At 40.0% G+C, this 12,809-nt stretch overlaps 1 pseudogene; it reads right to left on the bottom strand.

Annotated features, from left to right (window-relative positions):
- Positions 1-8,817: 8,817 nt before the first annotated feature.
- Gm9614 lies at positions 8,818-9,702 on the bottom strand (annotated as a pseudogene).
- Between the last annotated feature and the right edge of the window lie 3,107 nt (positions 9,703-12,809).

Here is a 12,809-nt window from a genome sequence, read left to right as displayed (position 1 = left end):
TACAGGATCTTGTAGACATAGGCATAATTAAACTTATAGGATCTCAAATCAAGAATTATTTGATATTAATACATTTAGTTAATGTAAAAGAATAAAGCATTCTCACCAGCACATCTAAGCATGGTATGTCCCCTTACATAAAATACAATGTTACAATAGCAAATTTCTTCAATACAATATTTTAAAAATGAATAGATTTAACTATTCCTAAGAAAAATCAATATAATCTACATAGAATTTCAAATTTTTAAAGGCTGATAGAAATGTACCTTACGTTATTCAAGAAAAATATTATAACACTTTAAAATGGCTGTTTAAAGAACCTCATTTTGTTTCCAGATTCGCTAAATTCAATGTGGTTTTCTCCTTAAAACAATGGACATCATTGATCAGCTGTACGTAGGACAGGGCTGAGCATCACATCCCAGAAGAAAGGATTCAGACTTTCCCAAGCATACTTTATGAAAATGTCATCTATGCATCTCACAGGCATATAAAGTTATGAGATTCTAATTGTTTCTTAAAGTACCTGTCAATCATCTTTGATGAATAATCTGTAAGAGTTAGAATAAGTTTTCAGTTCTTATAGCTGACCTGATGACACCTAAAGATTTTAATACTTTACATAATATTTGTACATTTGTGTATTATACATGTACAAATTCAAATCACAGAAAAATCTCTCAGCTTTATGGTTTTCTTACTAAGTTTTTTCATTCGAATAAAAAACCATGACCAAAACCAACTTAGAAACTAAAAGCTTTATTTCACCTTTAATTGCAGTCCAAAACTGGGCAGTGGTGGCACACACCTTTAATCCCAGCACTTGGGAGGCAGAGGCAGGCAGATTTCTGAGTTCAAGGCCAGCCTGGTCTACAGAGTTAGTCCAAGGACAGCCAAGGCTACACTGAGAAATCCTGTCTTGAAAAATGAAACAAACAAACAAAAAAGTTTCAGTCCAGCTTTAAGAGAAATTAAGGCAGAAACACAAAAATACATGAAAACATATCACACACACACACACACACACACACACACACACACACACGAGAGGAAGTCATAAGACATATGGAACACCATCAAATACACAAACTTATTAGCATAGATGAAGGAGACACCAATTCAATGGCATGGATATCTTCAGCATGGTTATAGATAAAAACTCCATACACTAAGGAAAGGCACCTCTATGCATATCAGCCCCCCACCCCACAACACAGAACAACAAATAGATAAGACAAGGAGGGAAAATCCTTTGAGCATTATTCAAACACTAAGTATATAGAACAAAGAATGTATATTGAAAGCTGTAAGAAAAGACTAACAGCTGATTTTTCAGGGAAATTCTGAAACCTCCCAGAGGTTATAGCAATGCATACAAGTCTTAAAGACTATAACAAGAAACCTAAAATAATATACCCAGCAAAACTGTGATGATTTAAGGAGAATGGAGATTTTCCATGGCATAAACAGCCTAAACAAATTATATTCAATAAACTAAAACCTAGAAGAAATATAGGAAACATTATGTCTCCCTGAAGAGAGAATTCAGCATTGCAGAGAGAGTCATATTATGGAAAGTCTTAATTATTAAAGAATAAAATATACTAAAAAGAAAACACCAAAAATCAGCAACAGGATTACCACTGCATACACACACACACACGTATCAATAATTTTAAATATCAGCGTCTTCAATTCGCCAGTCAAAGAACAGACTGAATGAAAGGATCAAGAATGAATGGGAAAAAAAAATGAACCTGGCGTGGTGGCACATGCCTTTAATCCCAGCACTTGGGAGGCCGAGGCAGGCAGATTTCTGAGTTCAAGGCCAGACTGGTCTACAAAGTGAGTTCCAGGACAGCCAGGGCTACACAGAGAAACCCTGCCTCAAAACAGCAACAACAACAACAAAAACAACAAGAAAGAGTGACACCTTCATGATAGCAGGGATTTTAAAGTATTGCTTCCTATGAGAACATACATCCCTCAATGAACATTTGCACTTAGCCTTGTACAAAAGACTATGGCTTGGACCTAGGGTCTAGATTGGGTTCATTTTCTCTGCCAGTTAAACAAGTAAAACAGGAGAAATCCACAGCATTATAGGCAGCAGTGTTGTGGGGATGTCCATGAGAGAAGACTCCTGGGACATGGGTTTAAACCAATAGAAAGTCTTTATTAGCCAGCAGGCAGTAGTGCTGGGTGTTATGGACCCCACGGTTGCACCAAACCTTTCTCAAGATGAGTTTTAAATACCAAAGCCATATTCGAGGTTGACATACTTCAAATGGTAAGAACAGTTAGCCAGAAGCAGAAGTACAATAGCCAAAAATCCTGGTTAGTACATTTAGGGACCTTCCCAGAACTATGGACTTTGATGGATTTTGCTTTTGTTTTATTTACGGTAAATGGTCTATGTGCTCAGTTTTATAGTCTGAATAGTAGTTGTATCATATAGACAGTTGTGCTAACTACTAAGTGCCTACTATGATCTATGGCCCTGTTATATAACCCATTGATCTTAGTTAATGATTTAAACCATGGACTCATCCTGCTTTAAAGAGGCATAGTTGGTCCTAAGATGCATTTATTTAATTAAACTGCTATATAACTGGCCATATAGATTAACATGCAGGAACCATTTGTAAACCAATCAGAAGGAGAATTTAAGGCCGAGTAAGAGCAGATAGTGGAGTAGCTAACCAAAGGTAACAAGAGAACAGGAACTCTCTCCTCTCCCCCTCCCCCTCTCCTTCTCCCTCTTTCCCTCCCTCCCCCTTCCAGCAATGCAGCAATCCAGTTTTCAAAGGAGGTTCCATTTCCTAAAGGTTCCACGACTGGTTAACAGCATCACTAGCTTTAGATGCAGTGTTCAAACTTAAGAACTTTGGAAATTGTTTCACATCAAACCATAAAAACTAATTTTGGAGTCAAATGTCAGTGACCATGACATAGTAAAACAGATTAGATTAATAAAAATTTACTTTCCTGTGTAATTAGAGTCTCATAGGCATTTTTTACCTACAATAAAAGAACAAAGACAGTTAATAATAAGCACATTTAAAATATATTAAGTGAAAGCATGACATAGTTGTTTTTCATCAAAGTAGAGAAATCCATCTTATAGACTTCAGACTGAACCTCATGAAAGTGTTACTGATCCATAGGTAAACACTAAAGTATATTAGAAATGGGCTATGAGCCTCCTACAAGTTATGTGGACCTTAGAACAGATTACTTACAATATCACCATGACGTTCAGTGTTTCCTTTCTTGATCCACTTGTAAATGGAACCAACAGAACCCTATCCCTACCTATGAGTAACCTTAACCCTAACTCATTGGACACTGGTCTTATTCATGATAATTTACCAGTTCCTATAAGTTGTGTGTAAACCTTCTGAAGTGGCCAATATGGACTTCAAGACTTTTGGGAAAGTATACTAACATCAGCTCTTATATCCACCAAACCTTCTATGTCAATACCATTCATTTGTACCATTAATTTGGGTCTCTGATCATTGACCACTGTTTTCCAGAACACATATTTTCCAGGACTCCCCAAATCTCCTGTCCTTTCTATTGGCGCAACCTTACTCTTGATGTAAGGAAACAACAACAGTTGAACAATCTATTTCCTGCATCAATTTACATCTTTTCCACATATACCATAATTTTTATTTCTTTCTTGCTATTCTCATCTATTATGTCTAGATGTACAATAAATCCTTGAGAAGGTGTCTAAGCATAACCAGCAATCCTGTCTGGTTTCTGACTGGATTAACTCTATCCCCAGGGTCCCTTCTTGTGTCATTGAGTATGAGGTCCCTGATTTCCTCTGTTGCCCAAAGGTCAGAATGTATTTTTAAAAGAAATTTCTAGATTTTTAATTTTATAGCCATTGGATTATATTTTCTTATTTGTATTTTTGGGAGAGGGGTCTCTTTCTATATACCTGTATTTTTTTTTAGAAAGTCTCTGTTTTACAACCCCAACTTTGCAATGGAAACTTCTTATTTCTGGCAACTAGGATAGCCTAGAAACGAGGCATTCATAGATTTGTAAATTCTGTATTCCTATCACAAAAGATAAACTCCCACATCTTTCCTTTCTTCAATACAACCAGACATTTACAGTACACATCAGTGAGCAAAGGTTAAGATGAATATGGGTTGCTGGTCTGTATTCACATTAGCTAATAATACCTTCCCTAGATCTATCTTCCTCAGTTCCCAGATACAGGACTGAGGACAGTGGGGATAGAACCCTATATTCACACCAAAGACAAGTCTCAAAAGAAGGTAGAGGGGTAGGGAGTGGAAGGGCCTGGGGCCTCTATAAAAACCTTAATTTTAATGGGTTCATAATCTGGAGACAGTTCATTTGTCAGCATCTGTGGCTTTCACTTCCTTGACCCGGGTATGGTGGATCCTTGGTGTAATGCCAGCTACCTTCCAAGTCATAGGAATGGAGAGAATCACTGTACAGGGTGACACTTTCTAGACTTGTGTCAACTTGACACAGGCTAGAGTTAACTGAAAGAAGGGAAACTCAATTGAGGAAATGCCTCCATTACATCCAGCTCTAAGGCATTTTCTTAATGAGTTGTTGATGGGGAAGGGCCCAACCCACTGTGGGTGGTGTCATCCCTGGGCTGGTGGTCCTGGGTTCTGTAAGAAAGCATACTGCGTCAACCATGGGGAGCAAGGCAATAAGCAGCACCCCTCTATGGTTTCTATCAGCTCCTGCCTCCAGGTTCCCGCCCTTTTTGAATTCTTCTCTTGACTTCCTTAGATGATGAACAGCATTAAGAAAATATAAGCAAAATAAAACCTTTCCTCCTTAACATGCTTTTTTTGTCACTGTGTTTTGTTACAGCAGTAAAAACTCTTTAGACAGGGAGTTTGAACAACACTATCTGACTGTGAACAACAATACTTGAAATTCAACTTTGGAGCACTTTCAGGTTCAGGAACAGCCATGCTTGGAAGAAACCATTCTGGGGGTGTTTGGTGGTAATTGAGACCTTAGAAGGGGAAGGGGGAGGAATCAGTGAAGGGAGGGAGCTAGGCCACACCCACTGAAACTGAGCTCAGCTATGGTTTCTAGAGCAGGCTGTGTGTCTCTGCACTCTCTCAGTGTGAAGCTGCTGCTTTGTGTCTTCTGCCCAGTGTGGAACTGTGGAGTTCTCTTTGCATTCCCCAGTCTGTTGCTTTCCTTTTCTCCTCATTGGTATTTTTTTTTAAGACATACAATTAATTGTCATTTCTACACAATAAACTATGCAGTGTCCTAGCCAACCACCCTGCACCCCAAGACTCCTGTAACAAGAATTACAGAGAGGCTTCTGAGCAATTTTGGGCTCTTCTTTCCAAGGAACATTTAGCTACTGTCTCAAGAGTTTTTCTACTGAAGGATTAGCCAGGTGAGATGTTGATTTGTATATACCCTGCCTGAGAAGCAGCACAGGTCCAGCTCAAGCTGACAGCAGCATCATGGGGTTTCAGTGCCCCGCCCTCTAAGGCTGGGCCTTAGTCCACTGCAGACTTCCTTCTCCAGTGAGCAATCGCCCTACTTCCAAAAAGGAAAAAATTCCTCAAGTGTGTCAAGCAAGAACTTCAGTTCTATCCTGGAGCCTCTCAAATATAATATAATATAATAAATATAATATAATGTAATATAATATAATATAATATAATATAATATAATATATAAGATATAATAATAGATTATTAATATAAGATGTTTGGAAGGTATCTCTGAATTAGTGAAGTTCCTAGGATTACAAAAAGGACAGAGTGGGTCAAGAATATAGATGTTTGTTTTGCTCTCCAGCACTGCAGGTAGAAGCCAGAGTCTTACACATGCCAGGCAAGTGCTGTACACTAACTGCATCTCTCAGCCTTCAAGAATACTTTCCTGAACTTCGGAGCATGTTTGGCAGGGAGGATTCTAGGGAGTTCATGAATACATATTTAAGACATATTTCAATAAATCTTGAATAATAATCTATTATTGTCGACACTGAAAAGCCTGTCATGCTCCAATCTGATTTTCACCTTTCAGTGCTACACACAGGTTAATACAGTAACTGCATTAAATCACTATAAAAATGTGAGTTTTCATTGTGGTGTTTATATACTATTTCAATTTCTTTCTAACTATTGCTTACTATTAAGCTGAATTTCCCTGATACACCCATTGTTTTTGTTTTGTTTGTTTGTTTGTTTAATCCTCTACTTCTTCTGCTACTGGAACCGTCAAAGTTTTTTTTCACTAAACATTATAATTTACTAAAGGTACAAAGATGACCAATACAAGCTACATGTTTCTCCCAATTTTAAACTATAATATAATGTTAAATAAGGCAGACTAAAATTTTTTTTAAATATTTTAGATCTCAGAGCTTTATCTTTGAAGTAAAAAGAAAAATCAAACTGCCCAAATTTGAGTCATAGTTTTCCTTTAAATCAAAAATAAAAATAAATTGGGTTTGAAAAGACATAGCAAAGACTCTAACATTAGATGTTTTATGTTAGAATAAGCTCAAGGTTAAAGGTCTCTGTTTTAATTCACTTAAGATGCCTGACCTCCCCTCAAGAGCCTGTATTTTTATTTCTAGTGGTGGTAATGTGTTACTTTGAAACTGATGTGTAATTTTCTGCCTTGGTGGCTTTTTTTTTTTATTTTATTCAGAGCTGTTTACCATGAAATTTATGCTTACCACCAGAAAGGAGCTCAAAGTCATAGTGACTGCTGAGGTAAAAGACACCAGCTTATGTTCCTTAACTTTCGTATAATTACAATGAAATTATCACATTTTGTATGAAATTCTGTAAGGACCACATACGTCTGACACTTGCTTTAATACGATACCAAATTCCTCTAAATTACCTAGTGATAACCAGTGCTCACTAATGAAATACAATCTCTGTGCTCTGAGGCATGGAAATTCAAAAGTTGGTTTTAGGTATGTAGGTATTAATGCTAACAAAACCATATGATCAGTAGAAATTCCTTGTCATTTTAATGCAGCTCTTATGGCTCTGGTTGGCAGTAAATGCCAGCTAGCTGGACAACAGAAGCCGTCATTAGTGCTTCTGCACCCATTATCCTATTCACACATTACTGGATGCCTGATCTCTAATGACCTGTTCTCTTCTTATTCCCTTCTCATTGGTAACCATAGGGGAACTACCTTCCAGTCTTTCTGCTGCTTAACTGTGGTCTTCCAGTCATTCAGGAATGGCAGATGGGCCAAAGTCTTCTCTTTATTTCAGATACATGAACTGAGCATCTAATGACCTGTTCTCTTCTTATTCCCTTCACATCGGTAACCATAGGGGAACAACCTTCCAGCCTTTCTGCTGCTTAACTGTGGTCTCTCAGTCAGTCAGGAATGTCAGATGGGCCAGTCTTCTCTTTATTTCAGATACATGAACTGAGCATCACAAAGGGCTAGCTCTCTAAAATAGTCTCTTGTTGGGAGCTATTAAGACAACACACTTTTCCTGATCTCTGAATTGGGCCTCCCCCCCACCCCCGCAGAAGAAAAGGGGGTCAAAAGCGGCCACCAACGCACCACTCTGAGAACAACCACAGATTGTTCCAGCCCTAAGTCAGCACCGGATGTCCTGACCTCAAGATGTACCCTGATACTGCCAAGTTCCTGCTTCCCCTTGTAGTCACCAAAAGAAAAATTTCCACTGCCCCATCCCTCCTGCTGAGAAGTACTTCCTCTTTTTCTGATGCCCCGTCCCTCCTGCTGAGGTGCATTTCCGGTGCCCCATTCCTCCTGCTGAGAAGTACTTCCCCTTTTGCTTGTGCATTTAAACCTTGGGCCTGGCTAATACAGTGAGACCTTGATATTACCAGACTGCTTTCATGTGTCATTCATTGCACAAGGTTCTCATCTCTCTCTACCCCCCATTTGGTTCTTAGGAGAAAGTCCCCTCGAGACCCTCAAATAACTGCTGGATGGGTCAGTCTCTGATCAGCTGAGGCCTGAAAGACAAGACCTGCCAACAGGGAAAGCCTCAGTGGACAGACCATTTCTCTACTGGGAGCTTCAACAGAAGAGTTAACACTTCTGACCAACACTGCTGTTCCTGACAATGGCTAAAGATTTCAGGAAAATATGATTATGAGGAAAACTGTCTAGTACTAGGCCAAGTGGTTAAACTGTAGACTCTTACTTTGTGCAGACATTGCTACCAGTACAAACCATGACATTTCTATGATGGGATATTTTAAGATTGATCATCCTACTATAAAACATTGTAAACAGATGAGGAAAGGAAGAAAATGAGTGCCTTTATTTAACTAAATCTGAATGTAGAATTCACTTTGTACTTGTTTATGAATAACATTTTGGTTTAGAATTGCTTGAAAGACTTGTTTAATATGAACTAACCAGAACACCCAGAGCTCCCTGGGACTAAATCACCAATCAAAGAAAACACAGGGAGGGACTCTAGCTACATATGTAGCAGAGGATGGCCTAGTCAGTTATCAATGGGAGGAAAGGCCCTTGGTCCTGTGAAGGTTCTGTGCTCCAGTATAGGGGAATGCCTGGGCCAGGAAGCAGGAGTGGGTAGGCTGGAGAACAGGGGGAGGGGGGACAGGATAGGGGATTTTCAGAGGGGAAACTAAGAAAGGGGATAACACTTGAAATGTAAATAAAGAAATATCTAATAAAAAATCCCAAACAATAACAAGTGGGAAAAAATAAAAGGTTTCAAAATATACTCCTGAGAAAGCAACATACATGATTTTCCAAAAATCAGAAATCTTAAGCAGGTCTTGGGAGCTACTTTAATTATAGCATGGAACTGGAAACTTGTGCCCTTCCTTTGCTTCAAAAAAAAAAAAAAAAAAAAAAAAAGAGGGGGGGTAAGAAAGAGTAATGGGATCGCCATTCGCCATTCTCAGAGCTTCTGCAAATTCAGGGTCAATGTAGAAAAACACTGGCATATCCACTTCTTCTTGTGGATTAAGCCTTTGTTCTTCAAAACAGAAGCACTGTATTTTATTGAAATATTGGCCAGCTTCAAACGGTACAACATTATATGTAGAAATTATAATTACTGGTTTGTTAGTAGGATTCTTAGCTTTATAAAATGCCAGTGCAGTCTCTACTGGTACCACATAGATCTGTGTTCACTGAGGTCTGAAGTTCCACTGGAAACGGACATTAAAGGTGACTTTACTGATCGATCCTTAACAGGCACCCTGTTTTCAATCTGGTCTGATGAGTGCCCAGCCACTGCTGATCCTCCAAGTCCAGTATTCTGGCAGTAGAACCTATAAAGGGGCACCGCGACATAGGAGGCCCCTAGCATGCCCACGGCAGCCATGGCCATGTATGTGAGCACTGTCTCGTTCCTCCACTGCCACTCATCATCCTGTGAGCACTGGAAAGGGTTGCTGCTTCTCAGCTACCTTGAAGGCTGCACAGGCAGCAGGCTGTGGGACTCTGGGCTGTGCTCGCTCAGGCGCTTCCATGTCCCTAGGCGTCTCAGTCCCCGCTCCACTCCTCCGAGCTCTTTCCACTGAGGGGGGGGGCAGGGGGGCGGGGGGTGGGGGGGGCCTAAGAACCAGCTCCAAGTTCATCACAATCCTCCCTGACCACCAGGGCTGACTCCAGCGCTGGCCACACAAAGTTACAAACCTCCATTCCGGACACCAGAGCCCTCCCATAACCACCCTACCCCCGAAAGCAACATTCAAAATTTTTAGGTTTAAAGTATTTTCATAATATTAATTCTTAACACTGTTCACAACTGAGGTGACCTATTGGTTTAAACAATTGTTTTTTGTTTGTTTGTTTTTTTTTATGTTTTGTTTGTTTGAAAGTTTCAAGCCTACAATGTAAATTGGCTCCTGTAGGTGCAGGATGCCACACTTGGCAGCTCCAGGCACTAAGAGCACCAGGAATGATTACCGCAATCTCATGATGTTCTGAAAATGTTTTTATTCTTTAAATGTGTTTGTGACTAGCTGAACTCCTCATTTTCTATTCGCCCAAAGTAGCAGGAAATCTGTCTGAGATTCCCATTCACAGCAAGTTGAGTGGACCAAGACTGTGACTTCTCAGAGCTGGTGATGTGACATGAACAGCAGAGTCAGGTTCTTTTTTATCCCAGACAACTGGCTATATAACCAAAGATGACCTTGAACTCTTGATTCTCCTACCTGAGACCCCCACCCCAAATGTTGAGATTACAGTCATATATAACCACTGGACAATTTCATGCTCTCTCCACTTGGGGATGACGTGAGTAAGAGCAGAAGTGCTGTTTCCCACCTCTTATTTTCCAACAGAAAATGTGATTTAAAAATAAATGACACTTCATGTAGCCACTATTTCCTGCATTTTACAGATAGATTTCATTCCTCTCAGGACTATTTGGCTTATCTTTCTTAACTGAATGAAGGACAGTTAACATTGAATTGAGTACATGCTTTTTCAAACATTTTCAAGTACAAGGCCTGGTACATTTCTTGCCGTTAGTGTCATCATCTATCACTATAGTGAGGGCACAGAGCAGCTTTGGGGAGGAGAAAACTGGCAGGCTCTGCTGGCCTATGAGAGCCACTTTCTTTGTTATATTAGTCATGTAGAACTCCTTGGGATATGGAAGGACTGTTAAAACTTTTAATGTCTCTCATAGTACATTGACTCTGAATGTACTTGTCAAGTTTTGGTACAGACCTACTACAATAGACAGCCTTGTCCAGTTCCAAGCCTAGGCTGCTACTTAGATGTTTTGCCACATGTGTTGAGGGATACCAGTAGTCTGTTGTTGCTGGTTAGAACTTATTTTCTCCTGATGTTGTACTTCAGTTTATCACATGATGATGTGTGGGAAGCTGCAAACGCCATTACAAGAGATGTGGGAAGCCACAAACGCCATTACAAAATGGCGCTAGTTTCAATAAGCCGACGCCCATGAATATGGGTAAACAACCAATGTGCGCATGTGCCATAGAGTTTTTTGCTGAGTCACTGCCTGACCCAAGGCACGTGAATGAGGTGCTAAGGGCACAACTAATCAGGTGTGGACACGTCAATCCTAGGCCTATATAAACAGCACCAGTTCTGGGGCTCGGGGTCTTTTACCTACACAGTGAATGCTCTCCCAATAAACGTGTTGCAGAAGGATCCTGCTATGGCATCTTTCTTGCTGGTGAGCCAGGCATACCACAGAGTGGTGCTGAAACCCGGGACGTAACATCTTCAGGCACGAGCGAAGACCCCCTGTTACAGGGAGGATTCAGAACTGCATCATGGGGATTGAGCGGTTAGTGAAGTGTTCCCGCAAAGCAGTCTGTTGAGAAAGATTCAACTGCGTGGATTCAGAACTCTTCAGCTGGGGAACAGGGGTACCGGTAAGTAAAAAGAAATTAATAGAAGTCTCTGAGAGGTATGCTTTCCTACGCAGTAGATCTGGTAATTGTCGCTGGGGTTGTGTTGCTTGCTTGCTTTCTTGCCTTGATATTGTGCCATTTCCTTAATTACCTGGACATGAGTGTATCTGATGGGAGTAGCTCGGCAGACACATAAGATCATAATGCGAGTGTAGATAAACTCATGGATCGACCTTGGGGCTAAGAACCTCATGTAGATAAGTGAGTACCTCAAGGACGCTTTAGTCTAGGATGAGTATGGGTACTGGCCAGTCTACGCCGTTAGTGGGGCTGGTGCAAGCCTTGCTCAAAGAACGAGGTTTAAAGATTTCTGAAAGAACAGTAAGAGGGTTCTTAAAGGAAATAGACAGACTCGCTCCTTGGTTTGCCTGAACTGGGTCGCTGACGCTACCTAGTTGGGAAAAGTTAGGGAGAGATATAGTGAGAGAGGAGGCAGAAGGAAAAGTGAGAGCAGGAACAAGGCCGTTATGGAAGCTGATTAAGGCTTGTATCCAGGACAAGAAATGTGAGCTAGTTGTTAAGGAAGGGCAGCAACTTTTACAGGAGCAACAGGAAAGTATGTCAGAAACAGAGAGAAATGAAAATGAAGGAGTGCGCAGAAAAATAAGTTATATAAGAGATATAAAAAGAGAAAAAGAAAAGAAACTAAAATATAAAGATACAAAAGATAATATAAAATATAAAGATACAAAATATAAAATATAATGATATAAAAGATAATATAAGATATAATGATATAAAAGATAATATAAAAAATGAAGATCAGCAAATCAAGTCAATTTACCCTCCTCTCGAGGACTTTGAGTTATTAGAATTATCTAGCTCAGAAGATTCGAAACTATCAGGAGGGGAGGAGGAAGATTTGGAGGATGCTGATGCAGAGTATGAAGTGGAGAGATACGGGCCCGTAGGGAGGAGTACAACGGCTCCCCCACTGCCACCGCCTTATACAGAAAAGAAAACAATTGGCAATGGCCACTCTTTTTGCACTCCTAGAAGGTTGCGAAAAATATGTCAGGCTTTTCCTGTTTTTCAGAATCATGCTCAACAGTAATATTATGAGCCAATATCGCATAAACAAGTGAAAGATTTAGTAGAGTCAGTAAGGACCTATGGAGTCAATGCTTCTTTTACTCAGCCCCAAATTGATAGATTGGCTCACCATGCCATGACTCCTTTTGATTGGATGAGTGTGGTAAAGGCATGTCTTACGATGGGACAGTATCTAGACTAGAAGTCTATATGGCATGATCTGTGTTTGAGTCAGGCCCATACTAATGCTACTGCAGGGCAACAAACATGGAGCTTTGAGATGCTTACAGGTCAGGGTATGTGGACAAACAATCAATTAGGATACCCAGTGCAAGTCTATGATC

Source organism: Mus musculus, chromosome 15, assembly GCF_000001635.26.
Source record: "Mus musculus strain C57BL/6J chromosome 15, GRCm38.p6 C57BL/6J".
NCBI lineage: Eukaryota > Metazoa > Chordata > Mammalia > Rodentia > Muridae > Mus > Mus musculus.
The sequence above is the reverse complement of the archived record's forward strand: the minus strand, read 5'-3'. Positions and strand labels throughout refer to the sequence as shown.